This window comes from Lampetra planeri, chromosome 56 (genome assembly GCF_965212315.1).
Source record: "Lampetra planeri chromosome 56, kcLamPlan1.2.h2, whole genome shotgun sequence".
NCBI lineage: Eukaryota > Metazoa > Chordata > Hyperoartia > Petromyzontiformes > Petromyzontidae > Lampetra > Lampetra planeri.
In genome coordinates this window covers 1,474,274-1,482,297 of record NC_136162.1, presented here as the reverse complement: position 1 = coordinate 1,482,297, position 8,024 = coordinate 1,474,274, and positions in this window count along the sequence as shown.

Genomic DNA, 8,024 nt, shown 5'->3' with positions numbered 1-8,024 from the left:
CACTGTCCTTGAAGTTGATTGGTCCACACCCGAGACAGCTTTCCTTAGAGCCTAGTCTCACATGGGTTGGCGTCATCTGGTCCAACCCATGTGAGACTAGGCTCTAAGGAAAACTGTCTCGGGTGTGGACCAATCAACTTCAAGGACAGTGCACATACATTATCAGAGTTATGTCTTTTGTTTGTATTACGACTGCAGGTATTGCGGTCTATGCAAACATGACTCCTTGTAAAAAGGTGTCAGTTTTGTTGTCAGATAGAAGGGTAAAAAAACAATTATCAGGTCCCACTTAGCTGTGTGTCGCTCTATTTGAGAAGCGGCCCTGGCTGTCACAAATGATAGCTCAACGAAGTGGGATCATCATCGTACTCTTTGGTTCTTTCGGTAAAGTCACGTAGATAGAAAATGAATAGATCACGACGTTTTGATCGCAGCACAGAGAGCACCTCAGCTCTGACGTGGGAGAGAGAGAGAGAGAGAGCTGCGGTCGAAACGTCGTGATCTGTTAATTTTCTACTCTACGTGACTTTACCGAAAGAACCAACGAGTATTGATTCCTGCAGTCACGAAAGCTTCAAATCAGGATTGGGATCATCATCATCAACACGTGCAGATTTATATCAGTTGCCAAATACTCTAAAAGCATGTTGATTCTATATGACTATCTTCAAACTATAATTATTTTTCGATTTAAAGCTTTCGTGACTGCAGGGATTCATCTTCTTGGTTCTTTCGGTAAAGTCACGTAGAAGGGAAGTAATAAAATAATAAAAATAAAACATAATAAAATAATTCTCACGACGTTCCGGCCACAACGCAAGCAGCCGTCCTCAGGTGAAGAACAGGTTTGTCGGAAAGACAGCGTCTGAATGAACACAGCGTCTTTCCCACAGACCTGTTCTTCACCTGAGGACGGCTGCTTGCGTTGTGGCCGAAACGTCGTGAGAATTATTTAATTATGTTTTATTTTTATTATTTTATTATTTCCCTTCTACGTGACTTTACCGAAAGAACCAAGAAGATGAATCCCTGCAGTCACGAAAGCTTTAAATCGTCATCTATATATATAAAATCGCAAATCTGTCTGTCTGTGTGTGTGTCTGTGTGTGTGTCTGTCTGTGTGTCGCCGGACCATACGCAGTTTCATTGGACGAAATGTGAGGGATTTGCGAGACACGATTGGTCCGTTTGGTTTTCCACGGCGGTTGCCCCTGGCAACGGGTAGCGACGCATTCGCTGCGGGGTGGACGCCATTTTTAATTCCCGTTAAAAATATGCGCACGCATTAACACGCGACTCTGAGGTAAATTCATCAAAGTTTCACGTCCTCTTCACTCCCCCCCCACCCCAATGTGTGCAATTACAATTATAGGGTCGGTAGATAATAAAATTATAGCGATTAGACAGTATTATTATAGCGCGGGGGGGGGGGGGGGGTTACCGGCCCCTGTACCCAGCCTCAGCCGGATGGGCAATTTAGGCGAGGCCGGAGGCTCTGCACGGTACTAGGCCTCGACACCCCATCACACTATAGGCCGTCGATATTACTGCACAGCGGCCCAGGAGATCGTGGCTGGGGGGGGGGGGGCAGGGGTAGCAGCCCATCTGTGTATATATGTAAGGTTATTAAGAAATATATTTTTCACCCGGGCAACGCCGGGTACTTATGCTAGTTCTAAATATTGGAGGGAAATAACCGCGCAACCACGGGGAGAGAGAGAGACACGCAAACTCCAAATATCCAACAGGCGTCGTCGGGATCAAACCCACCATGATGATGATGATAGAGAAAGAAGCAAACTCCAAATATACAGCAGGCGTCAGGGTCGGGATCGAACCCACGACTTCCTGTATACCAGGTGAGGTAGTTAACATCTCCTAGTCAACTTGATGATGATGAGAGAGAGAGAGATGCAAACTCCAAATATACAGCAGGCGTCAGGGTTGGGATCGAACCCACGACCTCCTGCACACCAGGCGAGGTAGTCAACATCTCCTAGCCACCGTGATGATGATGAGAGAGAGAGAGAGATGCAAACTCCAAATATACAGCAGCAGGCGTCAGGGTCGGGATCGAACCCACGACCTCCTGTAGACCAGGCGAGGTAGTCAACATCTCCTAGTCACCGTGGTAAAGGGGGACCCTGTTTGTGACACTTGTAGATTGGGACCATGGGAGGTGCGGGGGGGGGGGGTGGAATTATTGTCCACCACCTATTTGTTTAGACACCGCAGCTTGCATATTTCGCAAAAAGGAGACCTGGGTTAAAAAAGTGAATGTGTTGTATCAACCGAAGGCCGTGCCCTTAATGTAACCACTGAGAGGCGTTTATTGTTATTGTCGTTGTTGTTGTTGTCGTCGTCTTCACTGTTGTTGTCGTTGCGAGGGTGAACACTTTGCCAAGGTGTCACACGAGTGATCTGGATTGGTAATCTGACATCACGACACCGTCTCTCGCTTACGAAGGGAACCCGGCTCAAGTGTCTATTCTCAACTCCATAATCCTTTATTTAACCACGCAAGACGCGACCTGGGGCTTGGGCCGATGTCGGATGGACACAGCGCTTGTGCCCAAGGGAGACCTGGGATGGAGAGACACAGAGAGTGTGATTACTTATCAGCTGGAGATCCGTCCTTTATTTAACCATGTGGGCGATGGACACAGCACTTGTGCCCAAGGGAGACCTGGGATGGAGAGACACAGAGAGTGTGATTACTTATCAACTGAAGATCCGTCCTTTATTTAACCATGTGGGCGATGGACACAGCACTTGTGCCCAAGGGAGACCTGGGTGGAGAGACACAGAGAGTGTGATTACTTATCAACTGAAGATCCAGCCTTTATTTAACCATGGGGTGATGGACACTACACTTGTGCCCAAGGGAGACCTGGGTGAGAGACACAGAGAGTGTGCCTACTTCTCAACTGAAGATGCATCCTTTATTTAACTATGGGGGCGATGGACACAGCACTCGTGCCCAAGGGAGACCTGGGGTGGAGAGACACAGAGGGTGTGCCTACTTCTCAACTGAAGATCCATCCTTTATTTAACCATGTGGGTGATGGACACAACACTTGCGCCCAAGGGAAACCTGGGGCGGAGAGACACAGAGAGTGTGCCTACTTCTCAACTGAAGATCCATCCTTTATTTAACCATGGGGGCGATGGACACAGCGCTTGTGCCCAAGGGAGACCTGGGATGGAGAGACACAGAGAGTGTGATTACTTATCAACTGAAGATCCATCCTTTATTTAACCATGTGGGTGATGGACACAACACTTGCGCCCAAGGGAGACCTGGGATGGAGAGACACAGAGAGTGTGATTACTTATCAACTGAAGATCCATCCTTTATTTAACCATGGGGGCGATGGACACAGCACTTGTGTGCAAGGGAGACCTGGGCTGGAGACACACAGAGAGTGTGCCTACTTCTCAACTGAAGATTCATCCTTTATTTAACCGCAGTCGGACTCTTTTTTTACATGACGTACACGGTCTATATATATCTAATATAAAAAAAGATGGACACTTATAAATGGCTGTAATTATGTTTGTGCGTTTCGCGACACGAGGCGTGCGATCAGAGCAGAGACATTCAGATGTAGATCAGAGCAGAGACATTCAGATGTGAAAAAGAGCTTAATAGCTCATCGGATTCCTCCAGTAATGAATACTTATTCTGATATGTAGAATAGAGCTTTATAGATCAGCGGATTCCTTCCCTAAACACATTCCTGCGGAGGGAGCTGGTAGGAACGTTGGGTTGCTCGGTCAATGGCCAGGGTCAACGGCGGCGTGGTGTATTCCGCAAATATGGCCGACTGTGAGGGCGGGCACAAGCCGGCGTGAGTAGGTTAAACGTTGAGTTTTATAAGGGCACCACGTTGTGACCAGCCCCTCCCCACCCAGCCCCACCCCTCCCACCCCCCACCCAGCCCCACCCTCCCCACCCAGCCCCTCCCCACCCTCCCCTCCCAGCCTGCCCACCCAGCCCCTCCCCACCCTCCCCTCTCCACCCAGCCCCACCCCTCCTACTTTTGGATACACGACAGACGGACGGATACAATAATCCCCTGTGGGCTGGTGGAACCAGGTGGTTCCTACCAGTATAAACACATGCTGATCTGTGTTAAAGAGCTTCATCGCCCGTACGATTCCTCCAGGACTCAATGCGCATTCTGACTCTGGTGATTGATTTCGGGGGCAGGTGACGAGGAGGGAGAGTCGGTGAGTGTCTGGACTTGGCCGTGCAGCGCTGCCTGAACGAGGCCACGCGCGTGCCCTCCCCTCCCCCTCCCACTCTCTCTCCTCTCTCTCTCTCACATTCCTGACGCGTGAGAGCGGCTCCTGCCTGTCCCCTGCCTCGGGACAAGCCACTCCGCGCGACTCTCCGTTCGAGTCGCGTTCCAGACAGAGAATCCCAAACAATGATTTGCGCGCGTGTTTTTTAACGAGGGGAGCGGTGGTGCAGCGGTTAGCGCCACGCCGCGCTACGAATCCGGCGACCCGAGTTCGATTCCCGCTCACGGCCAACACCACAGTGACGATTATCTGAACCGGTTCCTGAGCCTCCCCTAGGTCGACTCAGCCTCAAATGAGTACCTGGTGCGGTGTGTATTAGACATCGCCACTGGGGGAGACAAAGGCGGCCGGGCGTGGTGCTGGCCACCCACCCCCTCGTGTGCCGTGCCGGCCTTCATAGGTGCTGCTCGCTAACAGCACTTGCCCCAACAGTCTGTTGAGGCTACACGGGGGATCTTTGTCTTTGTGTTAACGAGGTAGGGACGGAGATGTAACGGAGGTGCTAGTGACTATTTAGTAGCTCCGAGTCTCGATCATTGATTCTTAACTCTCAGTCACGGTGATAATAGCGCTGCTGAGCATTGTAAACTATCAACATTTTTTCTTTGTATTTCACCAGGTTAGGCCAACCGAGCCGTCTAGCTCTTCTTCAGAAGCTGCACGGCCACAAAATGGAATAGCTCACCGAAGTGGCTTAGCACGTGGACGTTTATAGCAGTAGCAACATACTCGTTTAAAATGTGGAGGGGAAAACCGGAGGACCCGGAGAAAAATCCACGCGACCACGGGGGGGGGGGGGGAGAAAGAGAGAGAGAGACACGCAAATTCTAGATTTGAAGCTTTCGTGACTGCAAGGATTCATATTCTTAGGTTTTTTTCGGTAAAGTCACGTAGGTAAAAAATGTAATTAAAATTAATAAAAGTAAATTCAAGTTATTTATTAATTAAAAATGTTTTCCCTACGTGACTTTACCGAAAAAACCTAAGAATATAGAGACACGCAAACTCCAAAAATACAGCAGCAGGCGTCAGGGTCTGGATCGAACCCACGACCTCCTGTATACCAGGCGAGGTAGTCAACATCTCCTAGCCACCGTGATGATGATGATGATGAGAGAGACACGCAAACTCCAAATATACAGGAGTGAGACTTGGTGATCGAACCCACGACCTCCTGTACACCAGGCGAGGTAGTCAACATCTCCTAGCCACCGTGATGATGATGATGATGAGAGAGACACGCAAACTCCAAATATACAGGAGTGAGACTTGGTGATCGAACCCACGACCTCCTGTATACCGGGCGAAGTAGTTCACATATCTTAGCCACCCTGATGATGATGATGAGAGAGAGAGACACGCAAACTCCAAATATACAGGAGTGAGGCTTGGTGATCGAACCCACGACCTCCTGTATACCAGGCGAGGTAGTTAACATCTCCTCTCCACTGTGATGATGATGATGAGAGAGACACGCAAACTCCAAATATACAGGAGTGAGACTTGGTGATCGAACCCACGACCTCCTGTATACCAGGCGAAGTAGTTCACATATCTTAGCCACCCTGATGCTGATGATGAGAGAGAGACACGCAAACTCCAAATATACAGGAGTGAGGCTTGGTGATCGAACCCACGACCTCCTGTATACCAGGCGAGGTAGTTCACATCTCTTAGCCACCCTGATGATGATGATGAGAGAGAGAGACACGCAAACTCCAAATATACAGGAGTGAGGCTTGGTGATCGAACCCACGACCTCCTGTATACCAGGCGAGGTAGTTAACATCTCATAGCCACCGTGATGATGATGAGAGAGAGACACGCAAACTCCAAATATACAGGAGTGAGGCTTGGTGATCGAACCCACGACCTCCTGTATACCAGGCGAGGTAGTTCACATCTCTTAGCCACCCTGATGATGATGATGAGAGAGAGAGACACGCAAACTCCAAATATACAGGAGTGAGGCTTGGTGATCGAACCCACGACCTCCTGTATACCAGGCGAGGTAGTTAACATCTCATAGCCACCGTGATGATGATGAGAGAGAGACACGCAAACTCCAAATATACAGGAGTGAGGCTTGGTGATCGAACCCACGACCTCCTGTATACCAGGCGAGGTAGTTCACATCTCTTAGCCACCCTGATGATGATGATGAGAGAGAGAGACACGCATACTCCAAATATACAGGAGTGAGGCTTGGTGATCGAACCCACGACCTCCTGTATACCAGGCGAGGTAGTCAACATCTCCTAGACACCGTGATGATGATGAGAGAGAGACACGCAAACTCCAAATATACAGGAGTGAGGCTTGGTGATCGAACCCACGACCTCCTGTATACCAGGCGAGGTAGTTCACATCTCTTAGCCACCCTGATGATGATGATGAGAGAGAGAGACACGCAAACTCCAAATATACAGGAGTGAGGCTTGGTGATCGAACCCACGACCTCCTGTATACCAGGCGAAGTAGTTCACATCTCCTAGCCACCGTGATGATGATGAGAGAGAGACACGCATACTCCAAATATATAGGAGTGAGGCTTGGTGATCGAACCCACGACCTCCTGTATACCAGGCGAGGTAGTCAACATCTCCTCTCCACTGTGATGATGATGATGAGAGAGACACGCAAACTCCAAATATACAGGAGTGAGGCTTGGTGATCGAACCCACGACCTCCTGTATACCAGGCGAAGTAGTTCACATCTCCTAGCCACCGTGATGATGATGAGAGAGAGACACGCATACTCCAAATATACAGGAGTGAGGCTTGGTGATCGAACCCACGACCTCCTGTATACCAGGCGAGGTAGTCAACATCTCCTAGACACCGTGATGATGATGAGAGAGAGACACGCAAACTCCAAATATACAGGAGTGAGGCTTGGTGATCGAACCCACGACCTCCTGTATACCAGGCGAGGTAGTTCACATCTCTTAGCCACCCTGATGATGATGATGAGAGAGAGAGACACGCAAACTCCAAATATACAGGAGTGAGACTTGGTGATCGAACCCACGACCTCCTGTATACCAGGCGAGGTAGTCAACATCTCCTCTCCACTGTGATGATGATGAGGATGAGAGAGACACGCAAACTCCAAATATACAGGAGTGAGACTTGGTGATCGAACCCACGACCTCCTGTATACCAGGCGAAGTAGTTCACATATCTTAGCCACCCTGATGCTGATGATGAGAGAGAGAGACACGCAAACTCCAAATATACAGGAGTGAGGCTTGGTGATCGAACCCACGACCTCCTGTATACCAGGCGAGGTAGTTAACATCTCCTAGCCACCCTGATGATGATGAGAGAGAGACACGCAAACTCCAAATATACAGGAGTGAGGCTTGGTGATCGAACCCACGACCTCCTGTATACCAGGCGAAGTAGTTAACATCTCGCCTGGGCAGCACCCTGATGCCTGTGGTCATGCTCATGGAGCCAATGATGGTGGTGATTGTGTCGTAACTGATTCCATTTCCGCGGGTTGCTGAGGAAATGGAAACTGCCTCAGTTAGGAAAAAATAAAAACTGTTGCTTTTCACAACGCCATCCGAAAGAAGCACGCGAGAACACAAAGTAACCTGCAGCGTCACACCGATCACCATCCTGAAGGAAATTAACGGTAATCCGACCTCTGACCCCGATTAACGAGTTCGTAGGGTTTGCTGAGCATTTCGACTAGGGGAAACCCTTCG